Below are 22297 nucleotides of genomic sequence, written 5' to 3'. Positions count from 1 at the left end.
GGCTGCAATCTGGCACTAACTGGGATTCACAAAATGCTCATTTAAATATGGCATTTTAAAATGTGATTCTGTTAATAACAACTCAAATCTAAGCAGAATTTTTGTGCTAATGACAGCTATGAAATCAGCTCAAAAAATACTTGTCACTACATTTAACAGCTAATGATTTATTCCCAAAAGCCATTCTTGACTATGGAGCTTTTCAAGTGCCTTGTACAAAAGAAGTTTTAATAATGCAGTAGTAAATGAATTAAATTAAATTATTAGCAACACAGTTGTGTTTTATTCAATCAGGTTGCAAGCATCGTTTGGAACAATAAGGATTTGGTTTAGATTTACTGTGGTTAACCCTGTAAGAGGGATTTTATCTTCACATGGTGGGATGTTTTCTTGGTCTGATCTTTAAAGCTTGCTGTGGCTCATTTCAAAAAGCCTAGCTTGGGGTTGTATGCAGTTCTTCAGGCTGAAATCACCCCTTGCTCTCACCAAGTATGTTTCTGATTAAAATGCCGTTTTATTGTTGGTGTGTACTTCCTGTTTCCCACCTATCTCAATTCCCACATGTCACATAAGGACCCCCAGAATATGATGGATTTACAGAGACCTGTTAACATACCAATAACCACAGCTTCCCTCCCAGCTACTGCCTGTCAGCACAGCCCAAACGGGTTCAGGATGATTCCAAGTCAGGGATGTCTCCTTCTCCTTGTTTTTCGTGCCTCCAGGCTTTTCCTCTTGAATGGTCGTGATGCTCTTCTGAGTTTTACTCTCTTTTTCTTTTATATATTCTCTTTATCCTTTACATATACACTTGTGGATTTGTAGCTTCATCTGTAGCCTAGCTTCAACACTTTCCCAGGCAGAAAAACAAAACAAATTCCAACATCCCTGTCCTGCTGTGGTTCACCTTAGAAACCAGGCTGAAACCAGCTTTCCAAGGTAGACATTTGTAAACAGGGCCTGGATCTCATCCAGAGGGGGGAGATTATAGAAGGTGCTAGAACTGGGGGAATTTCTTCACCAGGAGAGTTTCTAATTGGGTCTTCTTGTCAGATAAGCTAATTTGCAGAATCTATAAAAATTTACACGTCAGTCACGTGGGGTGTGCATCTTGGCCCTTTTCCACCTGACAAATTTGTGCACCTCATATAAAAGTACCCTTTTAATCACCCTAACTGTGTCTGACTTGTATCTTTAGGGCCAGAGAAAAAGGCATCAGTTGAGATCCAATGATCAGCTGTGGATAAACTGAGCTGGGAGCTCACCCCTGCTCTGTGCTCACTTTGGGTGGATATTCCCCCCTGCCTCAAGGATTCCTGGTTAGGGGAAATCTAGCTCTGCAAAAAACCTCACCCGTTGAGCTGAAGTGTCCAACAGCAGCACTGAGGATAATAAAAATTAGTCATTGGTTGACAGCAGTCTGTGATTTCTGTGCTGGTTTTAATACAAAGGAAGTTTTATTATGTATTTAATAATTTTGTAATATATTTTGTAATATGAAATGAAGTGGATTTGATATTAGGAAATATTTATTGACTGAAGGAGTGATTAATCACTGAAAACAGGCTGCCCAGGGCAATGCTTGAGTCACCATCCCTGGAAGTGTTCAGAGTGGCACTTTGTGACATGTTTAGTGACATGGTGGTGTCCAGTCTAGGCTTGGACCTGATGATCTTGAAGGTCTTTTCCAGCCTGTGGTTCTGTGAGTCATGAGCACATCCTGAATGCCGGTTTTTCTGAGTTCAGAATCCATTTTAGAAAAGAGGGGGGAAAAATTGAGACAGGACCAAATAAAGCCATTCAATGTGAATCACAGGTACAGGTGTTGTGGAAAGAAGTACAAAGGGACAGGAGGAAAATCAGCCAAACTCCGTGGTGCAGACCCATTGATTTAAACACACCTGTGCCTGTTTCATTTTATAGGAATTTGTTTTCTTTTACCATGTACTGAACACATGACTGTGTCAGGCTTTGGGATACCTGTCTTTTGACAGAAAATATAAATTCCTGTTTATGTGTTGGGCTCCTTTGAATACGAGTCCTGGGTGGCAGCTGGGACAGGTCAGGGGATTCCCATACAGAGCTCTCACCTGACATCACTCAGCTCCAGATATTCTGGGTCTGTGCTTCTGATGTCCCCCCACTAAAGCAGGAGGAAGCACTTCCAAAAAAAGGGAGGTCAGATCCTGGAAACAAGTGTTCTGAGCTCCTGCAGCCCACCTCTTTTTGCACCAAACCAGCATCTTGAGAGCAAATGCCAGTAAAGGGAGGTCAGATCCTGGAAACAAGTGTTCTGAGCTCCTGCAGCCCACCTCTTTTTGCACATTCAAACCAGCATCTTGAGAGCAAACGCCAGCCTCCTTTGAGGTCAGTGGGTGGGTCATTAATAATTCCTCTGTATCAGTATTGTTAAAAAGTCTATAGTGCCCATGTCACATCACATTTCCTCACATTGATTTTGACCTGGAAAAAGGGATGAGTGATGCACCAGAGTGGTGCCTGATGTTCCCTAGCACATAATAAGCAGCATTATTCATTTTGTGGAGAACGTGTAATCACCTCTCTGGAAGAGAGGTGCTGCTTGAAAAGCTGTCTTCCTCATCACTGCATCCCCCCACCCTTACACTTGTGTTATCAATCATTAGATCATCACTGGAGGAAAGCTGCTGGAAGCACAGGTATGTCTGGCTAAGAGGATAAATGGGTCTTGCCAAGGATGGGAGTGGTGAGTTTTTTCATAATCCTTTCCTGCTCAGACTCCATCCAGATGTGGGTTTCAGGGATGGTGTTTGGGAAACCCTTTTGTTTCTGATCCTCTGTGCTGCAGCAGCCTGAAGCAAATCAGACTAACCTGGGGTAGCTGGGTGAGGAGCAATTTATCTCTGGGTGGCTGAGAGGCACAGACCAGATGAGGGATTTCATCACCACATTACTCCAGAGGTAGCCTGAGCTCATTCATCTGCAAAAGAAACAAAGTGAATGAACAACTCGATAATGCTTCACAGTTTGAAGATTGCTTCTGGATGAATGACCTGCTTGTCTGCAAGTATGAGTACTGGGCTGCTGCTGCAACACATTATAAGAATAGAGAATTAATTTCTTCAAAAAGCATTTTTCATCTCACAGCTTCTGACATGTGCACACAGATTTAGAAAATGTTCTCCCTTACATCTGTGTTTCACCGTTAATTAGAATTAAATCAAATTATTAAATGAAATCAAATGGTACCATTTACATTCAACAAATCTAGTTTTGCTTTCTGTCCTATTTTACAATCAAACTTTATATTTCTATTTGAATGTGTTATTATTATATTCCAACTGGCTCAGCAAATTATTAATGTAGGCATGTAGTAGCCAGTGGCCCCTATGTCTGTTTGCTAACTTGGTTCATTTGCAGTTCATAATTTGTTAACAGTTCTCTGTAATTTATCTGCTAATTTATCTGCTGCTCTTTTATACCATGTGTCAATATTTTCCCAGACCAGAGCAGGCCTGTGAAATCTGCACAAACATTTCTGTAACATCCCTTTTTAGGTCAGTCTTGGACTGGTATTCTTATAGGTGCTTATGAAAATCATTTAAGGGAGTTGCTCTGCTCATTAAGCGCTGCATCACAGCACTCGTGTATGAGAAATTTTATTTAGTGGAAAAGAAAGAGAAAGCTGCTGATTTTGTGGCTGGGAAGGGGCTTTGAACACACACACATACATACACACACCCTGTCTAACCTGGAGGGCAGTAAAGCTGTCAGATACAGGAGGAATCCATTTTCCTGCTGCCAGAGCAGCAGTTTACACCACATAGTGTTAATATTACTTTTTAATGAAATAGTTTATTATCACTTCCTACCTTCTACCACCACCTTCTACTGACTGGTTGAGGGGATATGCTCTTTAGCTGGTGGCTGCCAGCCTGGCTGCATCTACTGGGATCATCCACAACCTGGAGCTAAGATGCTCTGAAAGGGAGGTAAGAGTGGCTCCTGACCTCCAAATGTTGGATTTTCTGGGATGGAAACTTAGGGGAACAGTGGCTCACTGTTCAGAGAGGGAAAACAGAGTGAGGACATCCGAGTGAGGTTCCCTGGCACCTCAGGAGGAGGTTCACTTTTGCTCTTTATTATGCTTTTCTGTGTACATTTTTCCCATTTTCCCTTTTATTTTTTGGGCTAACTTTTAAAATAGGCACATTTGAAAGTGCCTTAAAATTATTACATATGCCACGACCCAATTTTTATCATACTTGCACGAATATATAACACCTAATGAAGCTGGGGATAGCTTAGGAAATACCAGGAATTAGAAATATTAGGCACCCTGACCAACCTGTCCTCCACCAGTAGCTCCGCTTGCACGGCTGAACCTCTCTGCAAAGCTCACCAGCTAATTAGAATGCATTAAGAAATGACAGTGGCTGTTGGCTGCGGGGCTGGAAGCCAGAGATTATGGTGTCACACAACAGCAGGCAGTGTGTGAGTCAGTCGGCGCCCTTTGAACGCCCCTCACATCTGGCTGGTGCTGAATGGGGCCACTGTCCGAGGGGCTGCTGCTGCACTACCTGGCTCCCTGTGTGCTAATTACAAGCTCTGAACGCAGGAGTTAGGGGAGTCTGGGGACTTGTGGCTGGAGTTCACACAGGCTGCAGAAACAAAGGACGCCCTGTTCCTCATTACGCTCCTACACTTAATTAGGAAGTGAGTTTGTTGATCACTGGCTGAGTTAAGAATCACTCATTTATGGCAGGGCACTTTGTAATTTTTCCTTAAATTTTTTCCTTCTTTTTTTTGTTTGCGTGTTTTGGTGTTTTTTTTTTTGGTGTTTTTGTTTTTTTTTTTTTTTTTTTTTTTTTTTTTTTGGTGCAAGTTTGTTTCAATGACATTTTACACTTTGGCCATAAGGGACTTGCCTTTATTTTATCTCAGTTTAAATATGTCTGTTGTAGTCTCCTGGTCTGACGGAAAGAGACACAGGGGCGTTTTGTTTTGGGGGTGAGAGGGAAGGAGAGGGGGTGGGCGAGGGGAAGCATTTCATTGCAGAGCAGGGGTGATTGTTTGGGATTGGCAAAGCCATTTGCAGATCTGTGAATTTAGAGAGGACTGAGGGTGGTGATGGAGCCACTCTCCTGCCTTATGCTGGAGGGGGTCAAGGTGATGCCTTGGGATTTTCGTGGTGATGGAGCCTCTCTCCTGCCTTATGCTGGAGGGGGTCAAGGTGATGTCTTAGGATTTTCGCTTTTATATTTTTCATGTATTTGTGATCCTGCAGTTCTTTAGTGCATAACTCCAAACTCCACATTCAGTGCCAGCTGCTGCTGTCCTGTTCTGGGCAGACACAACAATTCCTCTCCAGGCCTGGCAGTCAGGGACACCTCACTGCCCCAGGGCCCAGAAATGCAAACAAAATTGAGCTGGGGGAGCAAACTGGGGGTAAATGACTTCATGACCTGAAGCTGTAATTGGAACATTAACCGTCAATATGCAAATTTACCAAAATTATAACAGTGTGAAAACCCGTGACCTTTGTCCATTTTTTGGTGCAGCCCCTGAGGGAGCTCTGCCTGCCCAAAACATACCTGAAGACACCTCACTAAGTATACCCACTTTTTGTATTCCCTTAATTCTGTCTGGCCTCTGTTTTTAAGTAGCCCAAAAAGGCAAAAAAGGTCAAAATATTTTGTGGGTCAGACACAGGCCTGTCAGGCCAGGCCCTGGAGTGCGCTGGGCCTGTGTCCAGAGGCTGTGGGGACACAAATGGAGGTCACAGGGGGACCTGTGAGGCCTTGGAGTGGCTGCCTGGAACAGGGTTAGACAAGATTAAGAGAATAAAGTGGGTATTTATGAAAGGTTTTCAATAGGTACAGCTTGGTCAGCCAGGAGCCTCCCAGAGGCTGCACCCAAGATGGACCATGATCACAAGTTTAATAAAGTTAAAAGTTTGGTCCATTTGCATTTCAGGGGTTAATCCTCCAATTACAGCTTCAGGTAATGAAGTACTTTTCTCTAAGCTTTCCCCCCTCAATTCACTGTTGTTTGCATCTGAGACAATAAGGTGTCCTTGAGCTTCAGGCCTAGAGAGGAATTGTTCTGTCTGAATAAAATGGGAAAGCAGTAGGGAAAACAGGGTATGGAGCTCAGAATTATACACTAAAGCAAAAAATATAAAACCTAAGGCATCCTGGATGGACACCCTGAGATGCCCTATCCTGTGGGATCTTGCAGCCCTCTCAAAGGGAGCCAGCTTCTCCTGCTCCTTTACAGGGATGGCAATAAAAACCCAGCGCCCCTGCAGGAGCTAGCAATTCTTCACGGCTACAGCCAGAGGGACTGATGAATGATGGACTGTTTTCCTCTCCCACAAACAGTGTGCCGGGGCTCTGACAGCGGAACCACACGAAAGCAGAGTGCAGAAAAGCTTTAAGAGAGAGGCCAAGAATGAGATATAATGGGAAAAACAGAGGCCTGTCTGATTTTTCGACAGTAGCTGCAACTGGGATTAACCAGCCTTTTGTGGAAAGAAATTTACTGTCATCTTTGCTCAGACATCTGATACCATTGTTACTTAATTATAGACACCTACCTTGGTGCTGCCTGCTAGGCACTCTGGCTCCTCAAGCATAAAATGTCTCTAATCTCACAGCTATTATGGAAATTTTCTTCCTAGCTGCATGCCTGCAGGAAAGCCATCGAGCAGCAGTACAGGAGAGCTGGTGGGGGTTTCTTGGAGGTCTCTTTGCAAAACAACTTAGGTTCAGTGCACATGGAGTTAGTTCACTAGGCTGAGCACAGAGTTCAGAGACTGCAGGAAGGAAAAAATCCCATGTTGCTAAAATATTTTCCCTGAATGTAACTAAATTAAAACATGTTTCTGTGTGGTTTGTGAATCACCTTAGATTTTCACACTCAACTGGCTACAAAGACCATTTCAACCTCTTTTAAAAAATTGTGTGTGTTGCTTTCACACCTATGTGAAAGAATAAAACAATCAACTGATAACAATTTCAGACTCAGCAGGTAGCAGTTGAACTGAGCTTTTGCTCACACAATATTTTCTGCATGAGACACTGAAAGTTTTCCTGGCTTAAGGAAGTCATTCATTCAATCCTTAAGGAGTGCTTGGGCTCTACCCAGAAATGTGACTGGATTCTTTGCTGTTGTTGTTATCAAACAGTATCTGACTGTGATTGGAAGAAAAATGTAAGATAAAACCCCAAACCAATCATGTTAAGTGTGAAAGGTTCGCATAAATGTTGTTTTATAATAACAGTAATAATAATTAACAGGAATAAATAACAGTAGTACTCATGTGAATGAGGCAGGTAATGATGGGGTGTCTCAGCTGCTTCAGATCCATGACCCATTTATAGATTATCATAAGGAATCATACGTAACTCACAATCCACCATGAAAACATTGTGGGGCATATAATTATGTTGCAAAAGTCTTGCTTCCAAAAAAAAATTGAGTTCAGCCTGGAGTCTATAAACATTTACATGTGCGTTTAACTTCATTAAATAGCAAACAGCTGTAACTTCCTTTACAGTTATCCGCTGTTCTTCCTCTTGAAAGTGCTCTTTTGATCTCTAGGGCTCATGGAGTTTAGACCTTCCTTGGGTCTGGTGCTGACCAGCAGAAAAGAGGAAATTCTCCCTTGTGATTAAAGCAAACCCCAAACACAAACTTGTGTGTGAGCTTCACTTGACTATGTGCCCTGTTGATTCTGCAGGAGCCATCTCCAGTGGTAAGTGAACACAATAAGCAGAAAGAAATTGAAGAAAGAGTAAAAAAATAAAAAAAAAAACAATTGTGGAGGGGTGGGAGGCCAAATCTTCTCCCTGTACAATTTCACATGGTGCTTAAATATGAAGATGTGCATTATTAATTAATGATGAATGTGGAATCAAGCTTTTAAAAGTCAGACTGTGACCAATCCCCACCTTGCCATCCCAGGCCAAAGCACTGAGTGCCACATCCAGTCCTTCCTTGGACTCCTCATGGGCTGGAGGCAAATCAAGATCCTCTTGACTTCAGCCTTCAGATCCTCAGACTTCAGCAGGGATGGCATTGAGAAGACCAGCTTACATTGCTCCTGGTTTCTTCTTGCTCACTGAACTAAAAAAAAATGATTAGTCTTTCTTGCTACTTCTTGTTCTAAGCTGACCAGCTCCAGAATGGGCCATTTAAAGCAAGTCTCTGCATCAACAGTGTTAAAAATGCCCTTAAATGTGAACTATTGTCAAGGAAACCATGTCCAGAAGCAATATTTTTATCACAAACCCATTGCATTTCTGGGTTTTGGGTTTGGGTTTTTTTTTTGGTTTTGTTTTGGGGTTTTTTTTTGTTTTGTTTTGGGTTTTTTTTGGGGGGGGGGGGGGGATTTTTTTTGTATGCTGCATAAAACTATGTATTTCAAACACTTATGAGAGTGCCCTAAAAGCCAGTTGCTGTTCTGGAGTTAATCTATCTGACTCAGTAAAAAACGCCCTCCTTGCATTCTTCTACGAAGCAAACTGCAACATCTGAAGCACCAGTGCTCCATCAGACCCGTGTTCTTCAGGCAGAGCACCAAACACAGTGCAGCTCTGAAATGACAGTTCTCTACACAGTCTGATCCATGATTCTCTATGACCCACATTTCTGGGGAAAAAAAACCTGCTGTGTATCTTTTAGGAGCAACCAGGACCATTATTCTAATTTCTCTCAGCTGCCCATTAGGTCTAAACTTCCCCTGGTCCCGCCTTGTTTGTTGCTTTGCATTTCCAGTCCTGAATTTGGCTCTGAGACAAGGTAAAAAAGGGTAAAAAGGGTAAAAAAGGGTAAAAGCAGAGCTTCTGTTGTGCCAGGCCCTTGGCTGGTCTCAGAGATATTTTTGGGCAGTGGCTCCATGTACTCATCCTGCATGCATGTTTCTGTCAGCCCTTCCCGATGTGTTTGCCATGCTGCCATCACAGGGTCAATCCTGACATCATCCAAGGAATACTCTGTCTTTTCCACAGCAGAACAATCTAATCCTGGGTTTCCTCACACATGGAACAGGAAGGAGCAGCATGTCCAAGCTGCTGTGGAGGATGAACTGAGGGTGACTTGGAATGGGCGGCTGCTCCACACAAAGCTGGGAGCTGAGCCTCCAATGAAAAGTAGCTCCACCAGAGAAGCTGTGCCTTTCCATCTGCTCCTTGGATTTAGATTCCTCATGTTTTATTGTGTTCGTATTATCACACAGCTCTATGTCTGGCACAGGTATTAAAATGTCTGGGTGTGCAGGTTCCATAATCCTGCCGCTGGCTTCGTCTTTCTGGGGCTGCAGCTCTTGGTTTGCTGCATTTTTATTGTTACCACTGCAATTGTATTGTGAGGGCTCTTGCTCCAGCTCTGGCTTGTTAAATAAACAGAACATATCCTTGTGTCTCATGCCTCCGCGTCTGGAAGGGATTTAAACCTCTTCTTTTGTCTGCGTGTTTTGGCTGAACTAAGATTTTCTCTTGAAAGACCCTGAGAGTTTCAGGGTCTGTGTGTATTATACAGAGTTTGCTTTCATTAAGTTTTGAGTTATTACAGCTTTGTTTGTGCTCGGGGTGTTGAGAATCACGGAGGCCAGTTCCTTTTAAACACTGAGGAGTACAAATAACCCAGGAATAAGGGTCTTGATTGATGTAGCTGCTGCTGTGGCTCACATGTGGAGTAACTCCACATTGTTGTGTTTCCTAAACAGTGGATTTCATAAACTGTATCCTTCCATGGTGGCACCTGGTAAAAGGTCAAGAAGTAGAAAAAAGAAAGAGAGTCATTCAAACACAGCAGAATAATAAAGAATATTTTTCTAAGACCTCACCCCCTGTCATTATTCAGCTGTGTTCTGACCTGCTTATTTTCCACCACTCACTCAGAAATCACCTCAAAATGTATGTTACTTATGTGAATGTATTGGAAGGATTAATTCTTCCCATAAATGTGGATATTCAGCATAGAGAAGGCATTTTTTTTTTTTAGAACCTGGTTTGGGAATACACATCTACCAAAATGTCTCTAACTTGTCCCTCCAAACTCAGCCAGAGGAAGCAGAAATGTGTTAAAAATTCCTAATAAAATCTGGATGGGAAAAACTAGTTTTCTACACAATATTTAAACTCTTTTCAGTCATATTAGTCTAAACTCATTTTAATATCCTTATGAATTGAAAGTTAAACAACATCCTTAATCAATTTATGTCAGAGCTTGGCCAAACTACCTCTTGGTTTTTTTCCCCACTTTTGCCTTAGTCTACAATTTTCCCAGACTGGATATAATTACATTTCTTACATATAAGGGGAAATGGTAGAGATTTCCACCAGTGAAGTAATTCATTTTCTGTCATCTTTTCTGTCATCTTCTCTTTTCTGTCATCTCAATTTTTCAGCATTCAGGTTTATCTGTGGCCTAGGACAATCCCCAGCTCCTGAATTCACTGGTCTCTAGTCACTCCCTACATCCTATTTACACAGTGATTTTGGGTTTTTATCTACATCTGGTACTTCTAGAGTATATTTACCATTTACTTCTACCACTGTTTTGTGTTATACTTATTTCAGACAATCATCCTAGTTGTAGAAATCTTGCAAAATGTGGGCACTTTGTACAAGTGTTCACATTTGGCCTAGTTGCAGTCTGCTATAATCTGCAAAAGTAACTGAGATACCTTTTTCCACTGGTTAATGCAAATCATAATGCCAAATTTTGCCAAATTCAACCCAGACTCATCTGTAGTTGATGGTGTTCAGGTTTGTTCATGAGCTGTAAAGCCTTTGTAGTACTTGGGATGAAAGACACATGTGGCATATCATGATTTACTACTGGGTTTGCATAATATATCTATGCCTAATTTATCAATATAACTTTTTCAACAAACTGGTCCCTCTCCAAAACATCCACATATGTTTTTTCTTTCCTTTAATTGATTTCTCTTTCCCTGTCCCAATGTGGAGCAGCATTTTTTTTCTCCCTCTGCATGTTTTGTAGCACAGTAAAGACAATAGATTTTTTTTTTTCCTTTAGCTTTATGGACTGAGTGCATTATAGAGCAGGAGGAAAGTTTCCAGCCTCTTAAAACGAGGAAGAGCTACACAGACTACAGACAGGTCATTTTTCAACACAGGAAAAATTGTGTGCTGGAATAGATGATGGCTTATTAAGTTTCAGTCCTTCCCAGACTCCCAGCTCAGGCTGTAAACCCAGCAGCTCCTCTTTCTTTCTGCCCCAGCCCCTCTTGCATGGGTGAAACAGCACCTGGCAGGACCCACCTTGTGGAGGACATGCCCAGGAGAACAGAGCCACTGGAAGTTTCTGGAGCACAGCTGCAAGACCAACTCCATCTGCACTCGGATCCATGCTGAGACAGTTCAAGGCTCCTCTGCACCACAGGCAAAAAGGAAATTTCCTGACCTGAGGCTGGGGGGCTGGCAGAGGCTGGGGGGCACAGGCTTGCTGCAGCAGGGACAAGCCTCTTGCTTTTGCAGCTGGAGAGCCCGGGCTGCCTGCATCTAGGTGGGCTTCCCTTCCCTCCAGCACAGCCCCGTGTCACCTCTTGCCTCGGTGACACTGGCCTGAAAGAGAGTGGGGCCACAAGTGTTTGGCATCCCCACAGCATCTGCTGAGCTGAGCTTGTTTTGCTGATAGATCAAAGCTGGACCTGAACATACACAGGGGAACCTGGTGTGAAATGCACCACTCTTCAGATCCATGTTTAAGATTAAACCACTGGAGAGTTTTCTGTTATTCTGCCCAGTTACAGTTTAGAGGCCGGTTGGAATTATTAAGAGTGGTTCCTTATAACCTGGGTTTCACATTTCCCCGTTTGTGTTGTTTTTCTGGATAGATCTCCTGTCAGAGCGATCTGTGCTGTTAGAAAAGTATTGACTTTGTCTGAGCTGCCCATGGCTTTATTGGCTTAGCTGAAATCAGAGAACCATGAGATTATTTGGGTTGGAAGGGACCTTAAAGCCCATCCAGTTCCACCCCCTGCCACGGCAGGGACACCTTCCACTATCCCAGGTTGCTCCTAGCCCCATCCAACTTAGTCTTGGAATATTCCAGGGATCCAGGGGCAGCCACAGCTTCCCTGGTCACCCTGTGCCACGGCCTCCTCATCCTCACAGGGAACAATTTCTTCCAGATATCCAGTAAGAATCTACTCTTCTTCACCTTAAAGCCAAAGGAACCTCCCTGGATTTGGCTGAAATTGCTTTCTCATATATATTTATTATATTTATTCATGTAATTAACCCTGTGGCAACTTATTTGGGAACACATGGACTGTTGAAGGCATCTTTTAGGGCACTCCCCTGCAGAATCATGGCAAAAATTTAGTGAGGACCACTGCTTCTTCTTGAAAAACATCTGGGGTTTTTCAGGTAGGAAGAGCCCTAGAGATCTGCTGGGCTGTTACCTTTCTATTTGTTCCACAGGGTTTTAACAGGTACTTGAATTTCAATAAGAGCACCAATAATTTCTGAGTATGATTTATTTAATTCTCATGACGTGAGAAGGACCAGGCTATAGTCAGGCTCATATTACATAAAAAAAATACAGTAATTTCAGGCCTTCATGGTCTAAATGTGGTTTTGGAGTGTAGATGGTGATCATTACATTTCATTACATGGAGAGCCAGCCTGAGGAATAAAAGGCAGTCTGAAACACTTTATAAAAAAGCCTCTGCCTTACAAAAACCCATGCATCACATTAATATGGTGACTGGGCAAATACACAGCAATATGTGTGCTTTTTGGAGTCCTTATTTAATGACTCTGGTGATTTCCTTCTCAGACAGAATACGCCTTAATGATGAAGCTGAAATCTGTTCTCAGTTACCAGAATATCTCCAGATTTAACATGTGTGAGAGAGACCAGCTTGGAATCAGTCTTTTTAAGGCAATTTCCATTATTTCTCCTGTGGATTTGCAGTCTTATCATCAAACGTGTAATTGAAAACACTCTAGAGATGGGATAAGTGAAGTGAATTTTAATATGGATCTGTAGTCATTTAGCCATCTTCTGAAGACTAGCAGACAGCAGTTTGGAAATGTCTAAATCTGTTTACTGAATTACATATTTGTCTCATTGCTTTCTGTTGTTTCCCCTGCTGTATGATGCCTTTTCCCCCTGAGTATCTTAAAACTTTCAGATGTTGAATGGTAGGAAGGTCTCTTTTCATATCCCCTTCTTGCAGAATTTTAGCCTAGCAAAAATGACCCATGCAGACACAAAATAGACAAATGACGTAAGAGCTCAAAAGCTCCAAAGCTGTTTCACTGTCATAAAGGTGTTTTTGGGAACCAATAAAACAAAAAAAAAAAAAAAAAAAAAGGTTCAATATTTTAAAATATGTTTAAATTTACTGGGGAAGAAAATGTTGCATTTTAACTTTTGCTTCTGACTGGAGTCTCCTGGTGAAATGGGTCTGCAATGGTACAAAAATCTAAATCTTGTCAAGGAATAAGGAGATAGAAAAGAAAGAAGAGTAGATGATAACAATGATAACTTTTCACAGTCTCTCAATGTCTGTGCTGGGATCCAGACTTTTCAGTTTACCCATGAATGGTAACAATAAGTGACATAATTAAGTTTGCTGATATGCAGTTGGTTTGGGGCAGCTAAATTTATATACATTTGCATGGATTTTTGGAAGTATTTTCCAAGACTGGCTACTAGGAAACCTGATGATATTCAGCCTATAAGAAAATCCCTCACTATACTTACAGTAAAGACAAACTATTAATGCAGATATTAATAATCAGGAAAAAAAACATTGGCAATTTTTTTGTGTGCCTCCCCAAAAATTGGACATGTTGCTGCAGGATGTTATTGAAGACAGATGTAGAAATTAATTCTCTAAGGGCTGAGATATATTCATGGGAAATATATAATTTAAAGGCTGTTTAAGACTATTGCACCTAGGCAACCATTATCTCAGTCCCTGAAATGCTGATTACAGGAGACAACAAAAGACTAGCCAGAAAAAAAAGAGTTCAGTGAGTGGTAAATTGTTTTTTACTTATTCATTCTTATTTATTCTACATATTCTCCTTCATATTTCTTATATGTGCATGCTTCTGAGATGTGCACAGCCCACCATCCTGACAAGATCTTCTCCAAAGAGAAAATGGACATTTTCTGCCTCTGTGGGCACTATCTGGCATATTTTTTTGTCACATGTTCCCAGACTGCCATGTCCCTGCCAAGCAGTTGCAGCCACAGCTGGAACAGGTCTAGCAGGGTTGTGCAATCTGATAATTTCCATTTTGGGGCCGCCTCAGGAAATGTGACCCAAAGTGGAAGCCTGTCAAGTTTCAAACCCACTTGAATGGGAATCATCACTAAATGGGCAAATTCTGCAGTGACTTTGAAAGCTGTCCGAGATAATACATAAATATCTTGCTTTGTCTTCCTTTCCAGCTGAGTTATATAGTGGCAATCTGGGGAAACAGAAGTTGGTGCAAATTCAAGCCCTTCTGACTCTGTCTGGTTTCTTTTTTTTTCTGTTGCTGGTGATCAAGAAAATTCTGGATTGACTCACTTTGCAAACACTGCACCCTCTGAGCTACTTTGAATGGCTTTGGTAGGCAGTGTGTTTGAAACTGACCTGGATTGTTTGGGGTGTATAAATGCGAACAAAATGGAAGCCCTCCCCACCTGAAAATTAATGATAAATTTAACCACAATGATGCTGAACTGCTTAGTGCGGAAACAATATTTCTTCAGTTATGTGTAATCAAGCTGGTTTTTTTGTTGCCAAACCTGATAGAGTATATTACAGGATGACTGTTACTTACAAGCAACACATTATTTTTCAAAAATCCAATCAGTGTCACAAAATCAGTTTGGTTTTTTTTTCTCCAATCCTTCTACGTTTTTCTCCCACATTTCTACCCCATTAGTTACACTTAGAGAACGTGAGGAGAAAGAGAAAATTCTAGTCTTGAAATAAGGGAGACCTAAAAATGGGCAAGAGGGAGGGAAGGGGGGAAGGAAAAAGGAACAGATGATGATGAAATCTTCTCCCCTCTGTGCATGCCACTACCTCCTGTTAACGCTCTCCATCAGCTCTCCTTGGTGCTCAGGGTCCCCCAGAACATGGAGCTCAGCACAGGGACAGACACTGGGGCCAGGGGAACACCCGGGGCCATGCCCTGGCTGGGGGAAGTTTGAGGCAGTCTCTTGCAGCACACTCTGCATCTGCTGCATGGCTTTGCATCCCGTGCAGTGCTGTGCTGCAAGGCCTCAGCATTGAGCCTGGGGAGAGCTTTGGGGCTCTCAGAAGGACTATGAGTCATCCTCACTGCCTCTGCTTCTTCTTCTTTTTCTATTATACCTCTTGTTCTTCTTTTTATTGGTTTTCTTTTTTTTTTTCTTCTTGTTCTTATTCTTAATTTTCTTATTCTTCTTGTTCTTGATCCTCTTATACTTTTTGTTCTTCTTGCTCTTCTTTTTATACTTTTTCTTCTTGTTCTACCTCTTTTTCTTCTTCTTTACATTCTTATTCTTAATCTAGTTTTTTATTCTTGTTCTTTTCCATATTTCTACTCTTAGTCTGATTATTTTCTTACTCCTATTCTTATTTATTATTATTATTATTATTCCTATGCTTATCCTTATTCTTTTTGTGGTACTACTACTTCTTCATCTCCTTCAGCTTCTTTTTACTTTTTTTCCCTATTCTTATTACTTTTATGGTTTTTGGGGGAGTTTTCTGCTTTTTTTGGTGTGAGATTTTTACTACTACTACTACTACTACTACTACTACTACTACTACTACTACTACTATTTGTTTACTACTTCTATTTTTTAAACCCAACTTGCTTTGGTTTGGTAGGAATTGTGTGTGTCACAGCCCAGCAGTGTGAGGTTGTGTCCTGGAAGCAACACCTCCTGTCTGACACAGCTCCCTGCTCCCCTCTGCGCTGGGCCCACCCCGCAGCCTGGGCTGCCCAGGCCGGGCAGAAGGAAGAGCCCTCAGGGCTTGTTGCTGAGGGGGTGGAGCACAGCAGCCCCTGACCCTCCAATCACATTGCAAGAGAGCATTCTCCACCAATCAGCAGCAAGGAAGAGTTGAGTGACAGATGGTGGGAGGGGCCAGGGTTGGCTGGTGCAACGCCCACTTGGGGTATAAAAGGGAAGCATTTCTCTGAAGGGAGCCATGAGGGAGGCTGCCTGGCATGTTTCTTCTAATTTAGTCCTTTTTTTTTTTTTTTTTTTTTTTTTTATTTTTGTTAACCTTTTTTTTTACTAAGCTTTGTGTTAAGGTTTAATAAACCTGCTAAAGTTATTAAAATGAGCAGTTGTTTGTCACACAGCCCCTGTTGTAAGCTGCTCAATGAAATGGTCAGGAAGGGCTGGGCGTGAGGGAAGGTGCAAAGAAGACCTTGTGTCAGAGGAGTGGTGTGGGGTTTATTGAAATGGGCATGGCAGAGACAAGGGGAGAGAGAGAGAGAAAGGAAAGGAACTAGTGGAAGGAACAAAGGAAGGAAGGAAGGAAAGGGAAGGAAGGAAGGCAATGCAATGTAATGCACCATTACAATTCGGGTACAACAAATGGTATTGGTGACAGTTTCGTTGAAGCTGTTGTTCACCTTTGAAACAGAAATAGTTAAAAGGCAGATGGTTCAGTCCCCACACCCTCATTTGGTTTGAACCCCCCTTCAGAGAATTGTAAATGAATCAACTGTTTATGCAGGATTTTTCCTCCTGCAAAGGGCCAGCGCAGTCCTGACAGCCTTTCCTATCCTGCTTCCCACAGGGCTCCTCCAAGAGCAGTTCTGGGTGAGCTGGGGGCCTGTGACTGGAAAAGGACAGAGTTACCAGTCTGTGGGGCTGCTTCTCATTTCACATTGCCCTCTTGAGCCCTTTGATACCAGAAACCCAGCTTTGTGTACATTCACCTGTGAGAGCCTCCTCTTTTGTTGGATAACTGGGCAGCATTGTTAAATCCTGTGGTGGGTCTCTTTTAGTAGACTCATCCAGGAAGCAAAGTGTCATTGAATAAACCCTATAAATGTGGGGGAAAAAAATGGTGCCTTGGATTTTAGTCGGGTCTTAGATGAGAAAATATTCTATGAACATTCTGGAGGAGAACGTCAGAAACACGATGTTTAGTCATCCCTGCAGCAGTGGCAGCAAAGCCCTGGAGGGTGGGTTAAATGTCAGCCAGCAGGGTGTGTGTGCAGGCACATGGATCCAGTTTTCCTGCCCTTGGTGGAATCACAGGATTGTTCCTAGAGGCAGCTGCTGGGGAGAGGCTGGAAAGCATTGGTTCCTCCCCTGTGGTACCTTTGTAGCCCACCAACACAGTGAGTTCCACAAGCAATGTATTTTCCATGGGGGGAAAGCCAGGAAAGCTCCCAGATGGACTTCTTCATCGAGTTAGAGTCTATCTTTACAGCAGTTCAACATAATGAACTCTTTTTTGGGGTAGTAATTTCTTAACAAACTCTAATAAAAGCTTTAGCTTTGCTATGTAGCTGTAGATCTTTCAGGTAAGATGAAATGCAGCCTTTTTGGTTTTTTTTATGGAGACTGTGCTCTGAAATTATTTCCCATTAGTGTATGTGAGAGCAACCTCTAGCTTTGGTTTGCATCCAACAGCTTGTGAAGATACAGCTGCTTTTGGTCACTTTTATGAGTGAAAATCTAAATAATGTTTTACATCTATTAGACTAAATAGAAAAGAAATTTGGAAGCAGTTCAGTGATGCCAGAAAATAGAAGGACATCTGCAGGAATGTAAATTACATGCAGAGATGCTGTGCTTGTAAGAGTAAGTGAGAGCAGCTGTTAAAGGACTGGTGCTGGGCTTGATGTGAGGACTCAGTCCAGGTTTCCCTAGGTGTGACTGAGCCACATCTGAGTGGTGGTGACACAGAGCTCTGTGGTCCCACTGGATGGTAGCACCACCAAGTTTGCAGCCTGGCAGGCCTTTGGGGCTCAGGGGCTGTCACTACAGGACATGGGTGACACAGAGCTCTGTGGTCCCACTGGATGGTAGCACCACCAGGTTTGCAGCCTGGCAGGCCTTTGGGGGTCAGGGGCTGTCACTACAGGACACGAGACAGCACGATGCAGACACGCTGCTGCTCTCAAGGCAAGGAAAAAAAAAAGGAAGTTTATTTTCTGACTCTAACATTTATAGATTTCCAAAGGTGACAGTGGATTGGAGGGTGAAAGTGCCACCTCGCCAATGACACTGGACAAACCAACAGTCCATCAAATTTCTCGTCTTCCATAAAAGAATGCAAGACAATAAGTTGTTTACAGAAAATGTGTGAGAAAGTTTGCTACAAGAATGCAAACATCAGAAGGCGTAGAAAATCTTAAAAAAATCAGGGCGACACAGGGACAGCACTGTGCAAAAATGGCTGTCCCCTTCTGGGGCTCCAGCTGCTGTCCTTAAACCCATCTCAGAGCTGGGGATGTAGAAAATGCCTTCTCCTGATCCATGTAGAGCCTTGAGCAGTTCTGTGTCTGGGATCTGGAATCCCCAGGGACCATGCTGTCTGCATCACTCAGATTTCCTGGTGGGAGCAGTGAGGAAGAAAGGGCTTGTGCCCAGGGGTGAGAGCTTGTTGTGCTGGCTCTGCCCACCAGTGCTGATGCTGCACAAACTGGTTGTGCTGTGGTTTGGCCTCTTCTCCTTTTCATCCCTTATCTCCTCATCCCTTATCTCCTCATCCCTTACCTCCTGCTCCTTATCGAGGTGAGGTGGTGCTAGTGAGTGTGGAGGAGGAGCAGGAGCTGATGGCAGAGTCTTGCTTGTGTCAGGTAGACCCTTGAATTTCCATCCTGAAAGTGGAATTCATTACAGTCATTACAGTAACCTCCCAGAAAGACAACAAACGTGAAATAAAGTAGTCTAAAACCTTCCTCTGTCTAGCTCGTCTGTGACAACCAGAGCTTTTTCTGGGAGGTGCTGTGTGATTCTAACTGACTTACCCAGTTTTTAGCCTCTTGTAGAATTATTTGGGAGGGAGGGGAATATGTAGGCTCACTTATTAAATAACAGTTCATTGGATGAAACCTTTTTTATTTTAATGGACAACAACAAAAAAAAAAAAATCCTATTTGAAGACCGCAAGTCAAACACAAGTACTGCTTCAGCCAAAAGTCTGTCTTGACTGCCTTGCCTATGGCAAACTATGAAGTATAAAATATTTTACAAGGAACTGAGACTTCCCAGAGGATGGTATAAGAAGAGCCCTATTTTTCAGGCTCATTGTTGCATGTTTGATCTTCCTTACACTTTTGCTGCTGCAAAATTGTCTTAACTCCACTGTCAGCTGGGGACCTGAAGAACAGTGGCTCTGGCAGAAAGGGTCAGAATGTCCATCTCTCACTGAAATGATCGCTCAGTTAATTTCATTGTTTAGGACATTTTTATTGCTGGTGCTGTTTAACCATCGATATTTGGGAGGGAATGGGCAGAGAGCTCACTGCTCATTTAATTGAACATTACCACATCAGTAGAACTAGCTCTAGCACTGCAGCAGCCCCATACCCCCTGCACGAAGGAATGCCAGATCTAAGGATCTGTTTCCTCCTTTTTAGGCACATGTGCTATTCCCAGTAACCCAATTATACGGCTTTCTTCACACTTTATCCATAAAATACTACTAACACATCAAAAACAAGTGAATCCTTACATCCTGCCGTTTTATAGCTCATAAAGCCAACTTCACCCATTTTACCCAAAGGAGTGTGCAGCCAAATACAGGACAAAACCAGTGGACGAAAAGAAATGTGTGTGTGTGTGTATGTGTGTGTGTGGCTGGCTCTGTATATGAATTATGACTATTCAAAGGGGAAAAAAAAGAAAATTGAATGATTGCCAAAAAGCCAAGTGTGTAAAGGGACAGCTGGAGTTTTATGCTGGAGTTTACAATGCATTACTGTTCAATAAAAAAAAGAAGTCCTTTAACACAGCAGACCATGCATCGCATGAGACGTAAGCTACCTCTGAATACAGAGCACCTTCCTCAAAGGAAATGCCACTCCATGCTGAATTCTCTTTTAGAGGAACAGTAGGTGACCTAGCTGGAGATGTGTGGAAAAGATCTGATTCCAGCGTTTATAATGGAACCTGGACCTACCCACTGCACCCATCCTTCCCCTCCCATCACAGTGCTCATGTCTCAGCACTCGGCTTTTTTCCCCTTTTCAAGGGTAACAGGCTTTAAAACCCAGGCCAAAGTCCTCAGGTTTGGCAAGAGGAAAGAGCTGATTGGGTGCTCACAATGAGGGAGGAGAGAGAAAAGAAGAAAACATGGGAGAAAAGCTGAATCTTTGTCCACAAGGAGAGCTGGCACTGGTTGTGTCCAAATTGTCTGAGAGCTTTGAGTTTTCAGAGACAGATTCCTCCCTAAGCAGCTTTTCTCTGTAAAGGCCCATCAAGCTCTGAAGCTTAGAAGCTATTCTCCCCTTGTGATATTGAAAGTATTCATTACTTCTTGTATTATTCATGACACTTAATTTTCTTCCAACTGTTTCATGAGGCCTTGAGCAATCTGATTATAAGTAAGGCTCAAATTTGGTTCTTGCAAAAAGAAGTGAACTCTGAATGTGTGGGCTATGAATTAAGGAAAGGAAAATCCCCAGGATGATAAATGTCATCAAAACATGATGGACGAACCAAGAAGCAAAATGCAGCAGCTTCTTGAAACCAGCCAGACAGGTGAGAATCTCTGAGGTTGGAAAAGACCCCCAAGACCAAATTTATTGGGTTTTGTTGGGTGGTTTATATTTTTTTGAATTCTGGATTTTTGTTTGGTTGGGTTTTTTCCCCCAAGGAAGAACGGAGTAGCACTTTAACTAAAAGAAAACAAATTGAATTAAAATGGGCAATAAATAGAAAGAAAAAAAGTAGCCAAAAGAGTAAATAAAATACTTGCAGGTGATACTGAGATTATTTTAGACCCAGTGTGACACTAAAAATAAAACAAAGAATGCAATTTTGGAAGGAAAAAAACCCAACTGAGTAATGGTAAATGAGGCAGTTTGGTGAGGAGTCTATCAGGAACAAAAAGAAATTACATAGCAGACAAACAGGGAAACCAGAAAGAATTATAAGTAAGCGAGACTTGCTGGAAACCTCCATCAGAAAGAAGGAAAAAAGGAACTAGAAAGGTCTTGAGGAAGAGCTTCTAAAAGCAAAAATATTAATAACCTCATTTTATAAACACATGTATGTTCCCAACTGTCTGCATGGCCAGTGGAAGATGAAAGGATAATGGAAGTGCTTGGGGAAGATAAGAACTGGCAGAAAGCTAAATTAATTGTTTGTATCAGTGCTCACAGAGGAAATGCTCGGGAGTTTCTTGCAGTGGGTGAGTCACAGCAGCTTCCTTCAGTTGTGGTGCTGTCTGCCTTGAATGGCTGTAAATCCACCAAGAGGTGACAATCCTGTTCTCCTGCTCCTCCCTCACTGACCCTGGCCACACCATCCCACTCCTTCCCTTGTGCCAGGACCACATTCCTTGCAGCCCTATCAAAAAACTAATCCCATCAGTTACCAGACACAGATTTTAAAACAAAACCAAGTATTTCCATTTTTTCTTTCCCTGCAGTGCATAGTTAAGTAGTCCTGTGGGGTATTATGGGTAACTGAAGGACAAGAATTTTCCAGAGGCAGCCTGGTAAATTTGTGTAAATTTGTATAGATGTCCATCCAGGGAGTAAAGAATTTGCCATCACAACCAGGTCCATGAGCCTCACTGTGGTGGGCTGGTAAAAGGGAGATGTCCTGCTCTCATTTTTATGCCCTTCCCAAACATTTCCTGGTGGACTCTGTCTCAGCAGCAGGCTGAATTCACTTCTGGCCTGAGGACATGCCTCTGTATTCTTTGTGGCACCAGAAGGAAACCAGCAGTGGCCAAAGCACTCCTCTCTTTAAATTTTATGGATTCATGCCAGTCTCAGGAGAGCTGGAGATGCAGCACTTTCTCTGGTAAGACACATTTGAGTGTGTCCTGCACACAAAACAAATATGATGTTGATTACAGCTGATTTCTCCAACATAAATGGTTAACAATAGTGTGTTTTGATAACATTTTCAGGGAATAAAGAAGCAAGTCTTTCTTTATTAATCCTTTTGCAGTGTGAAAAGAAATCAAAAAACGTGTCTTTTACTCTGTGCAAGGAGACAGAAGGGTATCACTGCTCTCTGACAGGGGCCACGATTAGCAAAACCTGTCCCTTTCCCCCTGCAAAATAAATCTTTTGATCACACTGAGACTAAACAAAGATTTCTCTGTTTAGTTTTGGAAGCACTGAGCATCAAGACA

The sequence above is a fragment of the Passer montanus genome, unplaced genomic scaffold (assembly GCF_014805655.1).
Source record: "Passer montanus isolate IOZ18808 unplaced genomic scaffold, ASM1480565v1 scaffold97, whole genome shotgun sequence".
Lineage (NCBI taxonomy): Eukaryota > Metazoa > Chordata > Aves > Passeriformes > Passeridae > Passer > Passer montanus.
Note: the sequence above shows the minus strand (reverse complement) of the source record.